Consider the following 25,991-nt stretch of genomic DNA (forward strand, 5'->3'; position numbering starts at 1 on the left):
CAGTACAAACATAGCATGGGTATTAATGAAGCCCTATTCCAAAACAGGGTGGGGGTCAATTATGCACCATAGTAAGTGGGAAAGGACTTGATGGTTCTGGCCCCTCAATGCCTGGCATAGGTCTTGAGGTGTTAATGGGAACTATTGAGACATAATGATGTTGAGATCAGAGATCAGAGATCAGATGATCAGAGATCAGATGATCTCTGATCATCTGAACCCAGCACTCTTCCCTGCCTATGCAGGGGGTCGGACTCGATGATCTATTGAGGTCCCTTCCGACCCTAGCATCTATGAATCTATGAATCTATAATGTTCACACACCCATGTTTCAACCCTGGGTTATTGCAGGGCAGGGTGTGCCTATTCATTGATCCAGTAAATGGCAGTATCTTAACCCTAGGGTATATGAATGGGCTCCTGGGGTCATCCTAAGCCCCACAAGTGGATGGGCGGTACATCACCTGCCCCCCAACCACCCTCCACACTACAGGGAAAAGGCTTTTCTGTGTCAATGCCCAGCGCATGGCGTCCTGAGCTGAGTAATCATTGAAATGCAAATAGCAGCTCAGTTTTAATGCTAATAGATTGTATTCAGCAACCATATCTATTTGGATGACCCCCCCTAGTGAACCTTGGTGCTGTGTGCTAAACAGTGACCCTGCTGCATGCTGTCAAATATGGCTTCATGGAATCCAGACTAAATAAATGAAGAAGACCAAATGGAGATTCCAGATGAAATGTGTGAGGAGGATGACATGGAGAATCCTGGTGAAATGCATGAGGAGGACAAAATTGAGAATCCAGACAAAATGCACAAGGAGGTCAAAATGGAGTTGAGTCTCCTGCTGATGGTCTTGGACGGTTTTGGATTTACTGGATAGCATAGAAGTGTAGCTACAGATTGCAATGTATGTTATGACGATCTTTGTACAAAGTTGCAATGACATGCCAGCATGTAAACATGGCTTGCAAAAAAAGGCAGTAAAATGTGCCATGGATTGGGAGAACCAAGAGACAGGCACAAAACTGGTGGCTGACAGGGCTCTGTGGATCAACCTAAGGAGCAGCGACCACAGGGTCTGAGCCCACGCAAGCAGCTCTGACTGGTGGAGTGAATCATACTATCAACTTGGAATGATCAACAGTGGCCTGAGGCATTCTGAATGACTAGGGAGACATTTAATCACAGAGTCTCAATGCTGGGGATGCAAACAGCGAGGCAGGAGACTGCCATGCATCAATCCATTGCTCCAGAAAAGAGCGTGACCATGGCCATCATAAAACTGGCCACCCACACTGGTCTCTACTACATTGCAAACCAGTTTGGGATGGCTTTTTGCACAGCCAGGCTGGCAACTCATGAGGTATAGATTCATAGATTCATAGACACTAGTTCTGGAAAGGACCTCAGAAGATCATTGAGTTCAGCCCCCTGCCCCAGGGGCAGAAAGTCAGCAGGGGTCATAGGATCCCAGCAAGATAAACATCCAAACGTCTCTTAAAGGCGTTCAAAGTAGGTGCTTGAACCACCTCTGGCGGTGGTCTATTCCAAACCTTGGGGGCTCGGACAGTAAAGAAGGTCTTCCTTATGTCCAGCCTGAAACACTCATGGAGGAGTTTGTGACCTTTCAACCTTGTCATCCCTTGGGGCACTCTGGTGAAAAGACGTTCCCCTAGATCCTGGTAAGCACACCTGACAAACTTATAGGCGGCCACCAGATCATCCCTGAGCCTGCGTTTTTCCAGGCTGAAGAGTCTCACGGCTCTCAGCCTCTCATCATAAGGTCTGTTTTCCTGATCTCTGATCATGCGCGTGGCACTCCTCTGCACTGTCTCAAGCTTCTCCACATCCTTTTTGAATTGTGGAGCCCAAAACTGGACACAGTACTCCAGTTGTGGCCTCACCAAGGCTGACTACAATGGGAGAATGACACCCTGGGATTTGTTTGAGAAGCATCTATGGATGCAAGCCAGCGTTTTGCTCACTTTACTAGCCACAGCATCACATTGAAGGCTTATGTTCATCTTGTGGTCAATCATGACCCCCAAGTCCCTTTCGTCTGTTGTGCTAACCAGCGTAGCACTGCCGAGCCTATAAGCATGCTGCAGGTTTTTCCTTCCAAAGTGGAGAACCTTGCATTTTTTTTGGTGTTAAACACCATCAGGTTCTCATCCACCCATTTCCTGAGCCTGTCAAGGTCTGCCTGGATCACCCTTCTGTCCTCAGGTGTGGATGGTTTACCCCAGAGTTTGGTGTCATCGGCAGACTTGGCCAATTTGCTTCTGATACCAGTGTCTACATCATTAATGAAGATGTTAAATAGTATAGGCCCTAGAACAGAGCCTTGCAGGACCCCACTGGTCACAGCGCACCACAAGGATTGACTTCCATCAACCACCACCCTCCGGGTCCTACCGTGGATGCCAGTTGCTACAGGACATCATGATGAACAACTTTATTTGCCTCAATAACCCCCAAGAATTATTGATGCCATGTGGTTCCCTAACTGCGTGGGAGCTTTAGACAGCACACACATAACTATGCTATCTCCCTCACAGGTGAGCTGGTCATTCACGAACTGGAAGGGATTTTCCTCAGTTATCCTGCAAGCTGTGGTGGATCACTGGGGCTGGTTCACTAACATTTATACAGACTGGGCAGGCAGTGCACATGATATGCATGTGTTTAGAAACTTGTCGCTTCCTGGTTTGATGGACAAAGAACACTATCTGCCAAGAGTCCCCAACAGAGTGATTTATGGTATTGCTGTCCCCCTGCTTATCATAGCAGACATGGATTACCCCATGAATCCCTGGCTTATGAAAACACATGGAAGACACATAACTGACCCACAAAAGATGGTTTTCAACTACCATCTGAGCAAATGCAGGATGGATGTTGAATGCACCTTTGGCCACCTCAAAGCACGGTTGAGGTCACTGAACTCTTGCTCGAGTTGGAGCTAGAAAATATAGTGACTTTTATAGTGGCAGCTTGCATGCTTCACAATATTTGTGCAATAAGGGGGGAGGTTCTTAGCGAGTCATGGGCTGACAAAGTGAGGGAGGCAGTGGGCAGACAGAGATGTGGACTGGCAGTGCACAGCATCCCACAACATCAGCATGGAAATGCTGGTTGGGTGGCCATTGTGTGGAATTGCCTGGCCGCACATATTACAGACACTGACAATGGACTCGGTTCTTTCTAGGCTGATGGATATGTTCCCAATAACTACCACTGAATGGCTCTTCCAATAATAATAACATTTTCGTTGCAACACTGTAATAGTAAGGGTTTTGCTAAATGCTAATAGCAAGAGTTTTGTATGCTGACTCCATAGTAGACTGGTGAAACAGCACGTAGCTTCTTGCTCTGTGAGCGTGACCAAACCATGAACCTAGATAGTAGAATGTTGTAATACAGTGGAATGTAGTAAACACCAGGTGTATTGGATCACGACTCATCCCCAAATTCTTAGCTTGAGATAACCAAATCCCTAGTTCGAGATAACGTTATTTACTCCAGACTATATAAGCTGTACATTCTTAAGTTACAGGGGGTTCCTCCACTCTGGCAAGAGTTCTGACTTGCGCGGTGCCCCGGCGCAGGCTATCACATCCCCGGAATTGGGACACTCCAGGGCCAGGGGAATTATGCAGGATGGCAACTGCCACCTAGAGCTGATGTGAAGTGACCATCCTCTCTGCTCTGTCCTATTGCCTGCCTCTGCAAGTATCCTTAAATAAAGCTTTGCAAGGGTGAGAACAACCGTGAGTATGTCCTTTGTTCAAGTGCGAGGAATCTTCTGAACCCAGTAGTTCATTCTAAGACAAACACAAAATTTATGGCTCTTAAGTACAATGTCTGTAGTGGTGGGAAGGAGGTTGCAGCCATGGCAGGTCGTGGAAGGGGTGAAGGGGCAGGTGGGGTTCTCCCTGCAGGCAGCTGCAGCTTCCCGTGATTACCTGAATGATGAATACCCGTCCGTCACTGGGGAATGCAGCAGGGCATGGGGGGAGGAGTGGGAGTAGCTGCCCTGGTGGGGGAAGGGAGTTGTTGTATGCAGTCTTCCAGCCACAACACTGGAGAAAGACCAGTTCGGGCGGGGGGGACCCACACACGACTCACTGCCCAACAGCTGACATGGGTCCACACCCCTAGCTAGCCTCGACTCCCTGGATGGGCCATGTTCTGTGAAGGGTTAATGAAACCTCTCCTTGGCACAGCCAGGAAGGGTGCAGGGGTTGGTATGAGCCTGCAGAAGTCTGCAGCTTTTTGGTGTGGGGGCGTTGGTATGAGGACAATTATCAAGGCTAGAATAGAGACTGTTCAAAAGTAAAATGATATAACTAATAGCTGAATAGAGATGAAAATTGAAATAGAGATAGATAGAAATAGAATTGACAGAATAGGCTTTTAGGTGTGGGGTTGGTATAAGCCTGCCTGCAGCCTGACAGGGCGGGCTGCCTGCTAAAACTCTAGGAGCACCCACCCATGGCTATGACTATACTGAGAGGTAGTACATAATAAATGCACGTCATGGCAAGACTGGTTAATGGGTGCCAAAATTTACTTTCATGTAGAAAAAGATCATACCCGCCCCCCACCCCGCACACACACTTACACACACATACAGGCAGAATAACGCTTGGGCCAGCTGCTGGCTGTCAGCTGGGGTGGTGCGACTGAGCCAAAGCCCTAAGAGAAGCCAGAGGAGCCAGCAGTGGCAGGTAGTAGAGAGGCTGGTCTGGGACATGCAGGCTGCAGATTGCAGCTCTGACCCAGCAATGGCTCGTGCTGTCACCGCCTCAAGATGCCTGGCCAGCTGCATGGTTGGGACCTGGTGGTGGCAGGGTGGTCCCAGTGCAGCCAGGTCCCTGCCCGGCCCAGCTGTCATTGTGCGTGTTGGCAGGGTGCTGCTTAACCCAGACTACACCATGGCAGGGTGAGGAGCCACCTCTGGAGCTCATCACTGGCTCCCAGATGTGGGACAGGGCAAGAGTGATGGGTCCTGGGCCTTGGAGGGGAGGGGGGTCTGGGACCAGGGCCCAAATAAATCTTAATCCACCCATGTGAAAAATTATGGCCCCCAAAGTTCAATGGGCTAGCAGTGGGCTTGGTTGTAACAGGACCATCTGGCCAAGACATGGATAATCCACCCCTGTGAGAAGTTACACCCCTGACAGAAAAGTTCCTTGGGTAGCAGCAGATTTGCTTATAACACACACTCCTATCTGAGGGACAAACCCCTGCTTTGACCCCCCAATCTATGAGGCTGGTATCAGTTAGTGGTAGTGGTTTTCCTACCACCCCTACCACCAGTTGTGTGGTTCCTGCTTCCCTCACCACTCCATACTCCTTAACTGCATCCACTCTAGAACACACCCATGCAGCAGGCAGTGCAGCAGGTGCCACAGGTAGTAAGTTTGCCATTGAGGGGGTGTGCCTTGGCACATGTTACCATGTTAGTGGTAACTTGCACCTGTCTTATAACAGTCTTCCAGAAAACCCATGCATATGGTCCCAGGCCCGTCCCCTGGGTTATGCTGCTGCCAGGTTGATAAATAGGTACTAAAATCTCCAAAACTTCTTTCTTCCCCTGCAGACCAATAAGACATTGGAGATGATGTGATGCCACCATTGTGCACTGCAGTCTGTTTTTTTGGTTCTGTTAATTTATTCTGTTGTTTTTTACTTATTTAAGTTTTTTGTTTGCTTTTTTTGCATTTTTATATAAGAGGTTGTAATTTATACAGTTCCTTCTGGATGTGGTGTGTTTTTTTCATAAGCAGAGACAGTAGGTGGTGGAGGGGATGGAGTGGGGGGCGGTCTCCCTGACAGCAGATGTGGCTTCCCACGATTACTTGAATGATGAATAACCAGCCACCACTGGGGACTGTGGCAGGGCATGGAGGGAGGAGAGGGAATAGCTGCCTGGGGGTGGGGAAGGGGGTTGTTTTTTGCAGGATGCCAAAGCCCAGTGTGTTTGTGGCAGGGGGGAACCCACGCATGACTCACTGCCCAACACCCGGCATGGGTCTATACCCGTAGCCTCGCTTCCCTGGATGGACCATGTCCTGTGAAGGGTTAATGAAACTGATCCTTGGCCCAGCAGGGAGTTTGGTATGAAGCTGCAGGAGTATGCAGCTTGGAAGGGTGGCTGCCTGCTAAACCTCCCACAGGAGCTTCCAGGATTGCACTGAGAGCTAGTACATAATACGTGTATGCCATGGCAAGACTGATTAATGGGGGGCCAAAGACAACAGGATGGCTGATGGGGTCTGCATGGAAACAGACCCAAGCCATTTGGCTGCTTTTTATTTATTCATTTACTTACCTGTTTATTGGAAGTAACTTATTTATTTGTTTGTTTTTTATATAAGCCAGAACATATTTTTTCTTCTTACACCGTGTTTTTTATTTTTATACAGTGGGTTTTGGACTGGTATTAATGTTTAATATTGTTTTATACAGCAATTTATACTTTCATTGTATAATGTGTAGAGCACATTTTAAAAATGTAAATAAAGATTTAAGTGTATAAAATTTGTTAGTGGTGTGGGGGTTTTTTATAAGAGGTTTGGCATTGAGGCTGAGCTGGGCCATGCATGCACCACGCAACAGCCCATAAATGCTGTGTACCCCGTGTACATCCTGCAATTTAAGCCCCCCACCCACAAATAGGCAGATTAAAGGGTACAGTGACAGTGTGGCCTGGGCCATAGCAGGCTGCATATCGCAGCTCTGCTTCTGCCCCAGCAACAGACCACGCTGTCACCATCACAAGATGCCAGGCAGTCTGCTGTGCAGTTCCGTGCCATGCCACACGCCCTGCCAGCAGGGCTGGTGCTATGGGGGTAAGGCTATAGCCACCCCAAAATTGCACATAGCCATGCACATCTGGGCATATTACTGGTTTCCCAGCAAGCGCAGAAGGCCTGGCATCCCGCAGTGATGATGGAGTGGCCCAGGCCAAGGCAGGCTGCAAATCATAGCTCTGTTTCTGCCCCAGCAATGGACCATGCTGTCACCACCACAAGATGCCAAGCAAGCTGCGGTACAGCTCTGCACCATGCTGCACACCCTGCTAGCAGGGCTGGCATTAAGGTGGGGAGGCCATAGCTACCCCAAACTTGCACCCACAATTGCCAAGCGCATCTGGTTCAGTATTCATGGAATCCCCAGGGCCACGCTATCACAGCACAGTACAGCTGCTGCTGGGGTCTCCATGGAAACTGGCCCAAGCAGCGTGGGCAGGGTCTGCTTGGAAATGTAGTCCATTAACAAAAGAAAAAACATGATGGACAAAGCCCAAGCCCAATCCCCCCCTCCCCCGTACAAGTTTTATGGACCTATCCAGTGATGCTAGCGGTCCATACACCACCGACTATTAGTTACATGGTCCCCCCACCCCCCTTGCATCCCTCACACAGGAACAGCATCCACTGAAAATGGTGGTGCAGCAGCAGCAAATGGTAAGTTTTCAATTGAGGAGGCGTGGCACTTCTTGATACTTAAATATTTTGGGGTAACTTTCAACTTATTATTGCCTTCCATAAACCCCTAGCACAGCCGATGTTGCCTGCCACTTGTCCCCCAGGCTATGCAGCATCTCGTGTAATATTTAGGCAATGACAGAAATCTCTCATAGGAGATTTTGTAGCCTATAGCGGGGGAAGCCAAGAAGGTGGTTTTGGGAGTACTGGCCAAACCCCATCTTCTTTCTTCCCTTGCAGGATTCTTAGAAGATCAGAAATAGAAGGACAAAATGAAGAATAAAGGCATTAGAAGATAGAAGATAGGCAGATTATAGAAGATAGAAGATTACAGAATAGATTATAGAATACAACTATAATAAAAGAATAAAAATAGATTAGAATAGAGATAAATAGTATGTAGATATAGATAAAATAGTATATAGAATAGAGTATAAAGATAGGTAGAATATAGATAAGCTAAATATAGTTAAAATAGTATATAGACTAGAGTGTAAAGCATAGAAAATTCTTTATCGCTATTTGTAGTTCTTTATTTATTTATTTAAAATGTATATAAGGAAGAAAGAGAATTCTATATTTTTATCCAATTTTACATTTTCATACTGTATTTTTAATATGTTTTATACTGGATTTTTTTCTTTTTGAGGTAAAGGGTTTTTATTTTTTAAAAGATATTTGTTTTTTTAAAGAGCTATTTATTTTGTAACTGTGTTTTATACTGACTTGTTTTTCTTTTTAAGGAAAAGGCTTATAATCATGTTATGGGGGGAAACATTAAATAAAGGTTTCAGTTTATGCAACTCTTTCCGGATGTGATGTGTTTTCTTCCATAGGCAGATTAGCATGGGAGTCCATGTGGTTTGGGGGTGTGGGAGGGGATGAACATGGCTTGGCATGGGAAACCCTGTGGCCAGCTATGGCTTCAGAGGGATGCGTTTCAGGAGAGGCAGGGATTATTGGTTTGCCAGGGCCCCCACTGTAATTGAGTACAAAGGAGATCAGTTTGGTGGATTGTTATGCACCCCCCCCACCCCCGGCTGGAATTTACTGGGAATTGTGCACCGAGCTTAATTCGATTTAAAGGCTGTCACTTGCAAACATTGACGCATTGATTTAAAACAAATCATTTTAAATTTAATAAACCTATTTAATTTAATGAGGATTAAACCTCATCACATGTACAAGTGCCCTGTAGGTTCCAGGACCAACTGCTCCAGGAAGCAGTCTTTTATAACTTCAAGAAATTTGGTCACTGCATCCTAGCATGATGTTAGATTGATCGAGTCTATTTGTAGATAGTTAAAGTCACCCATTATTACCATGTTTTCTGCAGTTACAGCCTCTCTCCTCCTCCTCAGAATTTTTAGTTCATTGATGCTGGCTTCATCTGACAGGGGGAGGGGGTGTTAAAAGTATATCCCCAGATGTATTTATTTTCTATAGAAACCTGGAATTTCTATCCACAGAGATTCTATGATACCTTTCTTATCAGTTGAAAAATCAACCCTATTTGATTCAATGGAAACTTTGATATAGAGTTGCTCCCTCAACCGTACAACCTTTTCTATCATTCCTGGCATTACAGCATCCCATTGATTTTCCTCATTCCACCATGTTTCAGAGATACCTATTATGTCAGTATCATTATTTACTGCTAAGCATTCAAGTTCCCCCACCTTTGATCTTAGACTTCCAGCATTAGTATAAAAGCACGTATACTTTTTTATTGTTGCCTGGTTGGCTGCTTCTGTCAGACTTTTTAATCATTAAAGGTCACTGCCCTGCCGCTCCTCTCTCCCTGCCTGCTGCAGCTCTATCCCAGCTGCCCAGCCTAATTGGAGCAGAGCAATTTAGGGAGTTTTGGTGAACTGTTGGGGAGGAACAGGCACTGACATGACCTGTGACAGCTCACCAAATCTCCCTAAGTGGTCCTCCAGCCCAAATAATTGCCCACCCCTGACTTATACCCTAGTCAACCCTTACATAGGCCATTACTTCCAACCTAACCACTGCTATTGCATGCTGCCAGTTTTCCCCACCAACAAATGGTGCCACTGATCCAACTTAATGGGCCAGATAAAAGCTCTTCATAGGCTAAATCAGGGAACAGGCTATAGGTTGCTAACCCCTGATCTAAACCATATGTCTTACTATTTGAACACTTATTCCATACAACAAACTAATTCCTTTTTTTATATTAATCCTGTGGGTTATCCAAACCCCTCAGTAACACACCACCCCCTCAGCTCCATACATTGTCTCAGTGGCATTCAAAATGATGTAATCTTGTGTGACCCAACCCACACAGATGGAAATAATTTTCAAGTTTCAAATAATATAAACTGCAAGTCGCCTTAGAAAATTTTAAGAGACGTTAAGTTTTAGTTAAGCAAAACATGAATTTTTCCATTTCCTTTTTGACTCAAGGTAAAAAATGAGCTTTTCTTTCTGTTTTTCCACTGATATATATTAATACATGTTAGTAAACTGAATAGTATAGGCCAGGTAGCTTATGTAATGAGTATAGAAAAGTATAAAAAGGGGTGTTATTTTGCAATTATAGGCAGTTGGGGCTGAAGGCGGCAAGGAGAGGGGCTTACTGGGCACACGCAGGGCTCCACTCACACGTGTGCCCCACTTACCTGAACGGAGGCAGTGGTGGCAGCAGCAGAGGCAGCAGCGGGAGCAGCAGCAGCTGATCCCCCTAAGTTAAGTGGGGAGAGGAGCCGGCGCAGCTGGGGCGGATCTGGAGGGGAAGCCCCCCGGATCCCTTTTAGTTGAGCCGGCAGGGATCTGTACTCCCGAGCCGCGCACTAGCAGGGCACACAAACAGGCGCGCTCTGTGAGGACACGCTGGTGTTTGCACTGGCGTTCGCGCAGCTGGGCAAGCAGGAGGGGCCAGGAGGAAGTCTTCAGCAAGGGAAAGGCAAAGGCACCACACCAAAAAAATTAAAATGGTATTGACACAGAGTGCTGCTAGGGCCCCTACCCGGGGGGGCACCGCCTACCTGGGGCTTCTCTGAGGCCTCCACCCAGATGGAGCCCATGGGGCAGCTGGTGTCACCCTGCCCCCTGGCCTTCAGGGGATACCCGGTGGGGTCGGGGGGGCAGGGAATGGGGACCCCCACACCTGTCCCACAGGTGCCCATCTTAGGGGCTTGGAGGGGCAGGTGAGAGGGTTCCAGGAGGAGGTCAGCAGGCTGAGGGGGATCAGAGAAGCAGAGGATGACATTGATGGGTATTTCCTTTCCCTGCAGGGCCATGCACCAAAGGGAAAAGAACCCCAGGAGGTGCCCTCCACAGCGAAATGGCAAAAGGTTCCCTCCAGAGCCAGGGCTGCTCACGGCAGTGTAGTACCAGATCCCCCAGTCCAGCTGGGGAACAGGTATGAGGCCCTGGCAACATTGGAGGAAGAGGAAGGAGAGGGGGAAACCTCTAGAGAGGAGGTCACTCCATGCACAGAACAGGCTGAAGGAGGCAAGTTGACCTGGAGAAGCAATGCCAGGTGCTCATCATAGACAACTCCATCCTGACAGGAACAGAGGGCCCCATCTGTCACCAGGATCCCATGACACGCGAGTTCTCCTGTCTGCCCAGAGGAAGGATTCAGGATGTGACGGAGATGATCCTAGCCATTATCCGGCCCACTGATTACTACCCCATGGTCCTAATCCATGTCGGCACTAATGATGCAGCCAGGAGCAGCCCAGATCACCTGAGAAAGGACTACCAAGCTCTGGGGGGCAAGCTGAAGGAGGCAGGGGCACAGGTGGTCTTCTCATCTGTCCTTCCAGTGAGTGGACATGGACAACACCATGAGACCTGCATCAGAGAGGTCAACTTGCAGCTTTGGAATTGGTGTCTCGAGGCAGGCTTCGGCATTTTGGACCACGACCCATACTTCAGAACAAGAGACACGCTCGAGTGGGATGGGCTTCACCTCTTCCCCAAAGGTATGTGTGTATTCTCTTTCAGGTTGGCTGATCTCCTCTGGTGGGCTTTAAAATAGACTTGTTGGGGGAAGGGGAGGATGAGGACGGAGGGAGCCATGGAACACTGAACCAAGAGACACACACAAGAACAGCCCAGCCAGGACAGGTGATGAGTACAAGTAATACCCAGGTAAGAGACAGGGGCTCAAAAAGTCCTGGGATTAGGGGGGCAGTACATACACCTTCAGAAGGCCTTAAATGCTTCTACATTAATGCTCATAGTATGGGGAACAAGCAGGAGGACCTTGCCATCCTGCTAGCAAACACAAACCCAGACTTAGCGGGGCTCACTGAAACTTGGTGGGATCCAACGCATGACTGGGTGGTAAACATCAAGGGCTATAGGCTGTACAGGAGGGATAGAACAGGGAGGAAAGGTGGGGGTGTGGTGCTCTATGTCAAAGAGCAATACACATCCTCAACAAATAGGACAGGGTCAGAGGAGGGGCAGACTGAAATGCTCTGGGTCAGAATACAAGGGGGTCAGGGGGGAGAGGGACTTAACAGTGGGGGTCTACTACAGACCACTCAACCAGGGGGAAGAGCTTAACCAGAAATTCTCAGTTCAGCTCACGGAGGCAGTTAAGTCAAGGGACATGGTCATCATGGATGACCTAAACTATCTGGACATCTGCTGAGAAGAGCAGTCAGCCAGGTCTCACCGCTCAAGTAGGTTCCTAGCCAAGTTACAGGACCTCCATCTAACCCAGGAGGTGCACAGTCCCACCAGAAGAAATGCCTTGTTGGACCTGGTCCTGGCCACAAGCAACGACCTGGTGAGGGGACTGCGGGTTCTCGACCACCTGGGCGATAGCAATCATCACCTACTGGAATTCACCATCCAGAACAGGGTGTCAAAGGCCTGCAGCAAGGCAGCAGCCCTGGACTTCAGGAGGGTGGATTTCAATGAGGTAAGGAGACTAGTCGGGGAGACACTGAGGTCCCAGAGGGGAGGAAACTTGGGAGTCCAATGGGAGTCCAAGAAGAGTGGTCGTTCCTTAAGGAGATGATTCTCCAAGCCCAAAGGGTGACAATCCCAACATGGGTCAAAGGGGGCAAGAGCGCTCAAAAGCCCCCATGGCTCACCAAAAGCATCCAGGAATGTCTCAAAGCTTAAAAGGCAGTGTATACCCAATGGAAGGGAGGGTTCATCACCAAGGAGAATTATAACTCCATTGCTCAAGATTGTAGTGGGGCTGTTAGGAAGGCTAAGGTGGAGATGGAACTGGGACTAGCGACCCAGATCAAAGATAACAAGAAGTCCTTTTTTTAAATATGTAGGGGGTAAAAAGAAGGTACCGGGTAATGTGGGGCCTCTGCAAGACACGCTAGGAAATCTGGTGGTCGCTCCAGACAACAAAGCTAACCTCTTTGATAATTTCTTTGCCTCCATTTTTCTGAGTAGAGACTGAGTCATCCCCCCCACCGGGATCCCCAACAGACCCAGGGGAGGCACAGCCAGGTCCAGGGTCAGTGAGGACCTAGTCAGGGAACTTCTGGTGGAACTAGACGTGTTCAAATCAGCAGATCCTGATGATCTTCACCTCAGAGTGCTGAGAGAATTAGCAGAGGTTATTGCGTGACCCCTGGCACAGCTTTACGAGCACTCATGGTGCTCTGGCAAGGTGCCAGAGGACTGGAAAAGGACCAATGTGGTCCCCATTTTCAAAAAAGGGAGGAAGGAGGACCCAGGAAACTACAGGCCTGTTAGTCTTACCTTGGTCGTGGGGAAGCTCTTTGAGAAAATTATCCAGGAGCACATCTGCAAGGGACCAGCAGGGGAGATTATGTTTAGGGGCAACCAACATGGGGTCATTAGAGACAGGTCCTGTTAGACCAACCGGGTTGCCTTCTACGACCAGGTCACAAAATCCTTGGACGCAGGTGTCACAGTGGACATAGTCTTTCTGCACTTTAGGAAGGCCTTTGACACTGTCTCTCACCCCATTCTCATTAAAAAATTAGGTGACTGTGGTGTCAATGCCTACATGGTCAGATGGGTTGCAATTTGGCTGGAGGGCTGCACCCAGGGAGTGGTGGTGGATGGGTCATTTTCGACCTGGAGGAATGTGGGCAGTGGGGTTCCCCAGGGCTCGGCCCTTGGGCCCGCACTGTTCAACATCTTCATCAGTGACTTGGACGAGGGGGTGAAAAGCACCTTGTTCAAATTCATGGATGACACTAAGCAGTGGGGAGAAGTGGGCACGCTAGAGGACTGGAACAGGCTGCAACTAGATCTAAACAGGTTACAGGAGTGGGCAGATGAGAACAGGATGGGTTTCAATACTGACAAGTGCAAGGTATTGCACCTGGGGAGGAAGAACCAGCAGCAGACCTACAGGCTAGGGAATTCTCTTCTCAGCACAGAGGCAAAAAGGGATCTTGGAGTCATTATTGATTCCAAGATGAACATGTGAGGAATGTCAGGAAGGATAACTGCACCTTGTCATGCATCCACAGATGCATCTCGAGCAGGTCCAAGGGGGTGATCCTCTGCCTCTATAAGACATTGGTCAGGCCGCAGTGGAGTACTGTGTCCAGTTCTGGGTGCTGTGCTTCAGGAGGGATGTGGACAGCATTGTGAGGGTCCAAAGGAGGGCCACTCACATGATCAGGGGGCTTCAGGTCTGGCCCTACGAGGAGAGGTTACAAGACCTGAACCTGTTCAGCCTCCACAAGAGAAGGATGAGAGGGGATCTGGTGGCCACCTATAAACTGGCCAAGGGGGACCAGCAGGCAGTGGAAGAGTCCCTGTTCCCTCAAGCACTACCAGCAGTAACAAAGAATAACAGCCAGAAGTTGACTGAGAGTAGATTCAGGCTAGATATCAGGAGGCACTACTTCACAGTCAGTGCAGCTAGGATCTGGAACCAACTTCCAAGGGAAGTGGTTCTTGCTTCTATCCTGAGGGTCTTCAAAAGGAGGCTAGATAATCACCTAGCTGGGGACATTTGACCCCAGCGTTCTTTCCTGCCCATGGCAGGGGTCGGACTTGATGATCTGCTCAGGTCCCTTCTGACCCTACCAGCTATGAAACTATGAATTAGGTTGTTTGGTTGGAGTGCCTCTTGGCTCTCTGTAAGATCTCATGCTTATCAATCCACTGCTTGGACTTTCTAGCCTATCTGCCTAAAAACAGCAGGTCTTGGCTAGGATGATATAGTTGGGGATAGGCCTGCTTTGAGAAGGGGGTTGGACTAGATGACCTCCTGAGGTCCCTTCCAACCCTAATTTTCTATGATTTTATGATAGAGGAGACATATTACTCTTTGTGGTTTGCTAGTCTCTGATTTTATTATAAACAAATGCAATTTTTAGCTTAGCATTTAAAGTTCTTTAATAAACATTAGCTGAGAGATTTTACCATTCAGCATTGCCACTTTAAGTCTCTCAGGATCTGAAAAGTTTCATTTGAGTCAATTCCAGCTGAATTCATTAAGATAACAGTAATGTAAATGATTAAAATAGAAGGGAAAATTATTCAAATGGGCAACTTCTAACAATTGAGGAAGCATTGTATGACTTTAGAATTCTGGGAGATATTAGAGTCATTATGTAGTTATTACTAGGAAAATGCCTGCATCATGAAATACCTCAGTATCTGTCATGCACCCACCAACTAAGGACAACAGAGAGCAATTAGACTTAATGGGCATCTATACACATGTTCCAGGATTGGGGGGAGGGAGGAGGAAACGTTTTAATTAGAGCAGCTCTAGGGAGCCATTCTAATTAAAATGCCCCCAGCATTTCAGGTATTCAGCATCCCACACTTCAAAATGGCAGCGGGGGCAATTCATCTAAAGCTCATTCGACAAGCTTTAGTTAAAGTGCCCCCACTAGCATTTTGAAACATGGGGGCACTGAATACATGTGACAGCAAGGGTACTGGAGCATTCTAATTAAAACATTCCAGCAGACTCAATTAATCTGATCATACTAATTAGCATGTGTCAGAGTAGGCATCCCACATGTGTACAGGCACCCAATGATTGCTTTAATCAAAAACAGATATCTACATTGCTGGAAGTTTTTTCCCCTATGTCTCAGCAAGGGCAGAAATCAGTGCAGTATGGTCCCTTAAAAACTAAGGGCAGGCATTTATACACATTCGGGCTGTGTGAAATTTCCCCAGCTGTTTCATTTTGACACTGTTTCAACTTGTTTTGAGCTCAGAAAAGCAAAATCAAAATCAAATGAAGGGCTTCAAAACAGCTTCAAAATGAAATGAGGGCAGTCAAAATGTTTCAAAAGTTTCAAAACATTTCGAGTTTCAAAGCTGAAGCTGGGCTTGCCTACAGGGAAACAGAAGATAAGGAGAGGGAGGGGAAAGAGGGGGGAAGGACACAGTGAGGGCGCACCTTAACACACATGGTGGAGAAGAAGCTCCTGCAGGAGAGGAAAGAAAGGCTCTGTCACAGTTTGGTTGCCTGAGATGCTGCTGGTGCTACTGTGCTGCTCCTCACTAAGTTATTATTTTACCTGTTGTCGTTGAAAGTGGTGGACTGGATTGAGGCTGTAGGGGAGGAGGAGCCTGCATTGGGGCATGCTACCATGTCATGTAGGGGCCCCAGAGCCAGTAAGTTTGTGCCTTAACACACACACACAGTCACACATGTCAAGAGTTTTGCTTGTCAGCAGCTTGAGGTGCAGTTTCCCAGAAACCCCTGTACCTATATCCTTGAAACCTGGCAGGCTTCATGGCCTCAGAAAGGGATACCATCCCTGCTCTTTTTATCCAAATCTGCCAAAAAATGACAAATTTATAGGCAGTTACGTGCTTCCCCATGAAGGCCTATAGGCAAAACGTTGAAGCAGCGTCGAAACAGCGAAACAGTTTCGACAAAACAAAATGGAACAGTGCTTTTGAAATGAAACGGAACTTGAAACAAAACAGTGTCCCGTTGAAATGGCAAAACAGAAGTCAAAACGAAATGGTGCTGTTTCGCGCAGCCCTAATACACGACGGACCTTTGCTTTGACGTGTGCTAATAAGCACATGTCAGAGCAGACTCAATTAATCAAGCCCGCTGCAAGTCTGCAGGAGCACAACTTTAGTTAAAGCATCCCTGCCACTGTTTTGAAGTGTGGGACACTGAATCCATGAAACACTGTGGGCATTTTAATTAGAATGGCTCCAGAAACTGGATTGAAAGGGCTGGACCCAGTGATGCCCTATACCTCCTCCACTTCTTGGTCCAGGTGCATGTCACAATTGAGTTTGGACACTTCATCTTGCAATAAAATGAGGACCAGTTTGGGTCAGGCTGGGCCACTGAAGGGGTACTCTGCAAGATGGAAGATGAACAGCTAGTCCTAAATGTGTAAACATATGAAGGGTATTGGGGGAAGTGGGTTTATCATTCACATATTTTTCCTGCTCAGCCCCTAGGAGGCATTTCAAGGGTCTGTGCATGAGTTCTCAAAGTCCAAGCAACTGGGCCAAGCTCTGCTTCTGGGGCTATGACAGACTCACATCCCTTGGGCAGGGCTGGAAGTGGGTTTCACTGCATACTCACTTAGAGGATGCTCATGCACCTATCTCCAGCTGGGCTCTTGGCTGTAGGCCCCTGCCTGGGAAACAACGATGTGGACAGGACAAGCTAATGGCCATCACATCCTAATTTCCCTGCTGTGGCATCAGGAAAATAGTGACTTCCTCCTGCTGAGAGGCAGGAGGAGCCATCTCAGCTTGCTTGGGAGCAATTTGCCTGAGAGCTGGAGCCAGGTTCTTAAAATTTCCCTTCCAGGCAGTATAGCAGGAGCCAATGAAGAGAATCCAGAGAACATTTTTTTCCAGAGGAAATCCTAGGCAGTGAAAGGCTGGGGGAGGTTCAGGGGAAAGGTGTTAGACACCTTTGGATGGTGTTTGGGGGATGATGTCTAGGTGGAGGCAGGGCTTTGTAGGAGGATATCTCTGTGGAGGGTCCTGTAGGCAGGGTGGGGCACTGAGGGGAGGAAGGAGGGGGAGGAAGTGGAGAGGGGACAGCTGAGGGGATCTGAACATGTTGCCTATCCTGTCCAGCCTGGGCAATGGCTGGTCAAGCAGGGGGTAGACAAGAGCACAGCTAGGTCATGAGCCCTGCTCCTTTTACTCATTTGCATAGCATAGTCCTATTACTTGAAATAAATTCATTTATGTTGTCACAGAATCATAGAAAATGAGGGTTGGAAGGGGCCTCAGGAGGTCATCTCATCCAACCCCTTGCTCAAAGCAGGACCATCAGCAACTAGATCGTTCCAGCCAGGGCTTTGTCAAGCCAGGCCTTAAAAACTTCCAAGGATGGACATTCCACCACCTCTCTAGGTAACCTGCTCCAGTGCTTCACCACCCTCCTTGTGAGAAACTTTTCCCTAATATCCAACTTAAACCTCCCTTGCTGTAACTTGGGCCATTGCTCCTTGCTCTGTCATCTATCAGCACTGGGCACGTCTATGTAAGATGCTACATTGCTGTAGCGATGACCTACGTCACCATAGCTCATTGTTACAGCAATGGGGTATCGGTCGGCAAAAACTGACACCAATGCTGTGTTGCCATAGCAACAACCCACCTCGCTATAGTGCATCGCTACAGCGACATAGCTGCTAAAAATAACCGTGAGCCATCACAACCTAAAGCAAGTGCTACATGATGGCTCAGTAACAACTGCACCATGGGAGGCACGTGTAGATGCACCCACTGAGGACAGTCTAGCTCCATCCTCTTTGGAACCATCCTTCAGATAGTTAAAGCCTGCTATTAAATCCCCCCTCAGTCTTCTTTTCTTCAGACTAAATAAACCCTGTTCCCTCAAGCTGTCATCACAAATCACGTGCCCCAGCCTGTGAACCATTTTCACTGCCATCCACTAGACTCTCTCCAACTTGCCCACATCCTTTGGAGGCCCAAAACTGAACACAATACTCCAGTCATTCACGTCCTTTCCTTCCAGACCACGTTCTGCCACAACAGTTTGTCTTAACATCTCCCCCCTATATAGTAGGTCCAATAAATATTATGACAAAAAAACCACTTGCTTCTTACATATATCTTGGACCACTGCATAGACAACAGTACTCCAGTCCTACTATTTAAATCCACAAACACAACCACCACTCTGGAATGGGCAACAGAACTATCCAAACAGATCCTTATTGTCTTCCCCTCTCCAAAAAATGAAATGGCTTAGTTGTTCCCCCTTTCAGCACAATTGCTTGGTCTGAAGGGAGACAACCAATATAGAGACTCCAAGCCACAAAACAATATGTTGGCAGCGCATTTTCCAAACTCCCATTTCCCTACCATTTAGAAGCCACCTAGGACTGGAACTCACTCCCCCACCACCAGTTTCTGGCCAGACACCCATGCTTGACTGTTACATTTGACCTTAGCAAAAAGACCTGTTCCCCACCCAGCTTTGTACCCCATAACCATGTCTCTTTGGGGCAGGATATTCAGGGTTGTCCATGTTCCCATAAAGTGAAAATGTGAGTGACCTGTGGGCAGCCTGATGCTGACTGTCTGTGTGTGTGCAGGGGTGCGGGGAACCACTGGTGTTACAGCCATTCTGGAACACTGAAACTTACCAAGTGGTTGGGTGTCAGTGCTGTCTATGTCTCCTAGGGGTTGTATCCCAGGTGCTGGAAGGAAGATGGCTGGTTTGTCATGCGTGACTGTGGGAGGATGATTATCAATAGTGGTGGAAATGGAGGGGGTCAGAAGTGGAGGGGTGGGGAACTGGCAGGAATATGGAGTGTATGGTTGACTGTAAAGCCAAGAGGACAGTGAGGTGTGAAGTTGAAGGGCTGGTCTGGAGTGGACTCAAGGGAACAGTGAATAGGGATGGGCCAGACTGGCCTATGTCAGTGGTTTCAGAGCTCTCGTGTGGATGGCTGGTAAGCTTCTTGATCAGAGCTCCCAAACAAAAAGAGGGATTCCTCAGTTATCATGACCCTCCTGTGCCTGCGGCAGAGATGGGAACCAGGGGGTCCACCTTCTCTTCCTAGACAAAGCCCTCAGTGGCTTCAAGCAACACAATGGGGTTTTATCAAGACACCCCCCTGCCCCCCATCAGAATCCATGACAGTTCCACATAATAGGGGGAAGTCACCTCCAAGTCACCTCCAAGCACCTAAGACCTAAATCATAATCATAGAAAATTAAGGTTGGAAGGGACCTCAAGAGGCATTTTAGATTTTCTTATGCCATGCCTTTTGTGTATTACAGGGATTTGTTTGTCCCAATGAGATCATGTAGGGAGCAAAGGGGCAACCATCTTTATTATACAAGCAAAAGGGCTTAACTGAATACCTTTCAAGCAAAAGAGCAGGCAACAGCAGTGCATAAACACAGTATAGAATAGCATTACCTATTGGCACAAATCCTTTCCTTTTTCATGTCTTTGTGACAAGGTATTTAGCAGAATTCTCAGATTCATTAGAATCAGACAGACTGCACTACAAATGCTTCTGCTATGGCCTCAAACTTGCAACCTCTAGGTTGCCAACCACATGCGTTAGTGCCCACGCCACCCCATCACCCACTGGTGTAGTTGCATAATACATATACATGCTACTTAGTACATGCATCACACTTTCACCTTGTTGTGGCATTTGGTGTGAATTGCAGTTGTGCTCCTGAGAGGCCATTTTGGAGGTGATGCATGCATAGAAAGCCTGGTTGTGGTAGTTCTTCTCACATGAGTACTGAGTGTCCTTATCACCCCAGATGGAGGTCTACTACCTCTAGCTGTCTTCATATGCCAGAGTGCCTCACAGACATGGCAGATGATGGAGGCACTGAAATTCCAGGTGCAGGTACTGTTGACACACTCCAAAGTACCCTCAATCATGCTAATTTACAGAAGACCCAAGTACTCAGGGTGGGGTGTCCAGCAAAAAGAAAATAATGCATACCCTCACAACTGGCTCTGCATGGTGAGTTCACATGCCAGGCAGGGCCTGTCACTGAAGCAGCAGAGTCTGGAGTGAGTCACAGAGGCAGCTCCTTGAAGCAGAAAAGGATCTGAGGGATATAGTGGAAAGTAAGTTGAATATGAACCAACAGTGTGACCTTGTTGCCAAGAAGCTAATTGCATCCAGGGCTGTATTAGTAGAAGTTTTGCCAGCAAATCAAGGGAAGTGATTATTCTCCTCTATTTGGCACTGGTGAGGCCACATCTGGAGTCGTGTGTCCAATTTTGGGCCCCCCATTACAGAAAGGATGTGGGCAAATTGGAGAGAGTCCAGTGGAGGGCAATGAAAATGTTTAGGGGGCTGGGGAACAGGACTTATGGGAAGAGGCTGGGGGAACTGGACTTATTTAGTCTGGAGAAGAGAAGGCTGAGAGGGGATTTAATAACAGCCTTCAACTACTGACTATGAAAGCTATGAAAGTTTGAAACAGTGCCTCTAGCAGAAAAATGCAAGACAGTGACGGGAGCAAGAGTGGGTTGTGGTAACAAGCCTGCCACAAAGAAAATCAAATTCTGCTAATGACTTGCAACTCACTAGGCATAAGAGACTTGTGGTACCCAATACCAAATGCATGACATAAGATAATAACAGTCATGATAACAGTCCTTAACCTTATACCACACCTGAGTCTAAAATATAAATGATGGTTAAAAGTATTGGCAGAGACCTGACACACTCATTACATGTATGTAACAAGACTCAGAGAGCAAGCCAGAAAGCCAAGTGGCCTGGGAAAAACCTACAAACTACATCTACATATCAACTGAGCTAAGTGTCACTAAAGAAAACAAAAGAACTAAAATATCCACTTCAAAGCAAAGCCTGTAAGAGATAAGAAAAGCCAAGATGCATAGAAAACATGACTGTAAATGTATCTTGGTTAATACATTCCTTCTTTGAGACCTATTTCATAAAGCAAATATCCAATAGCTGTCTAAAGTGTTATGCTAAATCAGTCTATGTGACCACATCTAACCTGCTTCACACCTATTGTCTGATCCTCACTGCCTCACATTTGCATTTATTAATTAAGGCATATTTCTCAAACTAGAGAGTCAATTTCTAAATATTTATTATAAACCAGTGTATTTTCCTGAAACCCACACCTATTGTATCCAATGGTCTCTTATCTTCACTATCTCCATAAGCCATTTGATGCAGCTGTTTATTAGGCTCCATTGTTAAAATCGCTACTGGAAAATAGATTAATAGATTCAGATGATAGGGGCTGAAAGGGACCTTACAAGATCATCGGATCCAGCCCCCCTGCACTTGGGCAGGAAAGACTGCTGGCGTCCAGCCGTTTTTTGAAGATCGCCAGGGTGGGTGCCTGTACCACCTCTGGGGGAAGCCTGTTCCAGAACCTCACTACTCATAGTATTTCGTGATCAACTTCCTAAAGGTATCTCATTCAACCAATACCCATCCTATTTGATTCCAAACTGATCAAAAGCTTGCAAACTTCATAAACACACAAACAGGATATAATTGTAATATGTTAATTCTGTCCTTGCCTGCTTTGTTTGGACTTTGATTAACCAACTATCAAGAAGGAATGCTTTGAATCTATACAATTAAAACAGTATAAATAGCAAGACAGAACTGCCAGCAAGGTGTGTGCAGTACAGGAAAGATCAAGAAACCATCCTGCACCATCCAGCCACAAGTGAAGGAACCATACTGTGAGGCTATACAAGAACTGCTTTCTGCCTACGTTGGGTAAAGTTCTCTCTGCAGCTAAGATAATGCAAGGACTAATAGCTCATTTTATATTTGGAAAGAGTCTTTATTCTGTCATTTGGTTTTGTAACGTTGGTAATTATTAAAACAAGCCTTTCTGCTATTCATCAACCAAGTGCTGTATCAATTCTTAAAGCACTAGGTTAAAAATTGGGTTTCTAAGTGCAACGCAACTACCTGAAGGGTGATTCCAAAGACAATGGAGCTCGACTGTTCTCAGGGGTGGCAAATGACACAAACAAGCAGCAATGGGCACTTTTACACATGCTCCGGAGGTGGGGGAGAGGGGGAGTCACTTTAATTAGCAGTTCCAAGAGCCGCTCTAATTCAAGTGCCACAGTCTCTCATGCATCAGCACCCCTGCTCTTCAAAATGGTGGTGGGGGTGCTTGAACTAAAACTCATTCAGTAAGCTTTATTTCGAACAAGCACCACTGCCGTTTTGAAGGGTGGGGACACTGATACACAAGACAAGGGAGGCTGCTGGAGCACTGATACACAAGACATGAGAGGCAGCTTCATTAATTGAGTCTGCTCCTAAGCATTGTAATTACAGCACATCAGAGCAGCCTCCCAGCGTGTCTACAGGCACCCGAAGGTGTCAACTTGCAGCAAAGGAAGTTTAGGTTAGATATTGGAAAAAACTCTCTCACAAGGAGGGTAGTAGAGCACTGGAACAGGTTACCTAAACAGACTGTGGAATCTCCGTCCTTGAAGGGTTTTAAGAGTCAACTAGACAAAGCCTTGTCTGGGATTATAATACTCTATTTGTAGGTAGTCCTGCTTTGAGCAGGGGGTTGGACTAGATGACCTCCTGAGGTCCCTTCCAACCTTAATTTTCTATGTTTCTATTATTCTAAGCAGTGGGACAGCTTCAAAAAGAGTGCCAGAGAGTGCTCTGGGCAATACCTAGCCTGTCTCATGGTGAGCAGGGCAAGCACACAGACTCAAGCCCACTCTGGGCGAGGAGGCTCTGTGGCCAAGTTCCCTAGGCTATTGCCTAAATGATGTAAAGGTTTCTCTTCTGGTATCTTCCAAGGACCTAAGATGTCAATTAAGTCTTTGGTGCTTGGAGGGTGACTTGCCCCTACTAGGAGGAGCTGTCACAGATTCTGGCAGTGGATGACACAATAGATCCCCATTGTGTTGCCAACTCCAGGATTAAGCCTTAGGGCATCTACTAATCCTAGCTTTTCTGTATCTAAAGTTTCAGAACTTTCACAACATTACATGCACATCTGGATGATTCTCTCCCTGGGGCACCTCTGCAGCCAAAGTGTCCCCTACAGATGTGGAAACCAAACTGTATGCAAATGTCTAAGGTTGCCATAATGTAACTATCTAAAGTGCCACTTTGGTCCCTAAAGCTAAAATAGAATTTAACCTTAAGTCCTGCTGTGAATCTGGCACTTCCCCCTCTCCCTCACTCTGCCTCCAGTGTAATTTTTCAAGTGTCTAACTTACACTGGAATTATCATTGAAAATATCTAGGCATGGTGTACAGTGGTACTAATATTTTTGTTAGCCTGACACATCTGCGCTGTTCCTCAGAAGCCAATACAAAACAGATGCAGTCTGTGGTTCTCCATGCCTAATTGTTCCATGCAAAGTGATCCAAATTACTCAGGAAGATTCAAAATTTACATTTCAGTTTTCAAGTATTGTTACACTTTATCATAACCTTGTGTTATACATACAGTACCTGCGAACTAACAAGCTGCTGTTCTAAAGATGTTATATTCGCAAAGGATTATGTAACATGTACAACTAGCATATCTTGCAGAGGGCTATATTAAATATGCAATTTGGATTGTACTAGAATAGCAGCAGGAACTCAGAACTGCCATGAAGTAAGTAATTCTTTACTTATTAATTCAGTTTCTTCACCTGTTATTTCTCTTCCCATCATAGATCTTACACAAAAAGCTTTATAATGTCTTAGGGGAGAACTAAAACCAATTAGCTGCTTATATACTTAATCTTCTGCCTTCAGGAGCTGGCCCTCAACGTTCCTAAAGGATTTATTATCATAATATCACTGAGTCCCATTTGTCTGTGCCTCTTTTCCTGCAGATTTTATGAACAAATTAAAAATACATTTTTTCTTTTAAATATTCTGGCTTTAAGTGTGCATATCACATAGGACTTTTATGTGCATGAAGATCTTAATCTAGTGAACACATGGAACATTTAAACATGTGACATAATTTTCAGACTGTTATCAGCTTTCAGACTGTTATCTAAATGTTCCTTTAACAGAATAAGGTTAGCAGAAAATATTTTCTATTCAAATGCATATCGGCGTACAAACTGTTTTCCTTATCTTTTATAGTCAAACCTCAAAAACAAAAGACATGGCTGCTGGCATTTGCTTAAAAGCAACTTGGGGAAAGGTGTAGTTAGTAGCTTGGAAATTAATACTTGCATTAATGCTTTTTAATAGAAAAAAAATTATGCTTTTAATTGTTTTAAAAATTAATGCTTTTTAATAGAAAAAAGGAAAACAAAATAACACTTTACTTTCAGCTTGGTGCGCCGGTGCGCCCCTGCGCCGAGCACAGCTCATGCACAGAAGAGTTTCAGTGGGGCATTTTGGTGCTTTTATCTAATAGCTGATTTAGCCAGCTATTAAATAAAAGTGCCAAAAAGCCCTACTGAAGTGCCGGATCTATAAAGATGCTGGGGAGCTGGGTCAAACTGATGTGCTGCCTGTTCTAGTAAAGCACTGATTTGGTTTGGTTTGGTTTGGTTTGGTTTGGTTTTTTCCATGTCCGTCAGTACCCTAAGTTTCAGTTATAAGGAAGAAGCCTTTTAACAGAGGAGCAGTGGCCTTGTGTTTAAGACAATTGCTTGCGACCTGTAACTTCTGGTACTAGGTCCACAAAAGGATTCAAGTGTAGCAAGCATGTGAGAACAGGCAGAGGTACTCCGATTTCCTCCCTGTTGAATCTTTCTCCTGACCTGCCTTGTATGAGAAGATTCAGTTAGCCAGAAGAAGAGAAAGAGGAAGCATGACCATCTTACATGATGGCTGGAGTTCATATGGTGGGAGGTGGAAGAACTGAGTTCTCTTTGTGCTCCAAAGACTGCTTAATAAATAACCCACCCTATCCCCATACTACTCTCCAGGGAAGTGCGAGGCAGAGGATGGACTCTCGCATCACAAGTCTCTCATATTCTGGGCAAAAAGCAGGGCAGAGTGGCACCTTAGACACTAACTCTTTCAGAGAGGCATAAGCTTTTGTAGGAAAAAGCCTATTTCATCAGATGAATGCACTTGCAGGGCATGTCCAGATGAACGTGCACATGTGGTATGCGGGCCGTCTGTGGCGCCACCACCACAAATGTCACACATGCAGGCCTTCCCCATGCTGCTAATTTGCAGCTCAAGGGGTGGGGTTGACACCAGGAGATCCTTGTGTTAAAAAAACCTGCAGTGGAAGAAAGTGGGGCAGCCCACATGGCAGCAGCATCTGCTGCCAGAAATGGGAGCCTGGCCGGCCCAGCCACACTCTGGCAGCCGGCCAGTCTCCCTGTTGCCAGATTGCCATTGCAGGAGCCTCGGGATGACCCCAGGACCCCAGCCTAGGTGCTGGCCCTAGCCTCCTCTACCCTACCAGGGACAATTTGCCGTGTGCCAGTGTGTGTGTGTATGGACATTCCCCAGCATAAGCAGCAGCCGCACATATTGTGCCGCTGCTATTTGTCCCCAGGGAACCGTGCGTGTGCACTTGACTGGATGTGCCCACAGAAAGCAAGAGTACTAAATAGGAAAAAAGTTTAAATACAAAGGATAGGG

This window comes from Alligator sinensis, unplaced genomic scaffold, assembly GCF_000455745.1.
Source record: "Alligator sinensis unplaced genomic scaffold, ASM45574v1 scaffold428_1, whole genome shotgun sequence".
In the NCBI taxonomy this organism is placed as follows: Eukaryota; Metazoa; Chordata; order Crocodylia; family Alligatoridae; genus Alligator; species Alligator sinensis.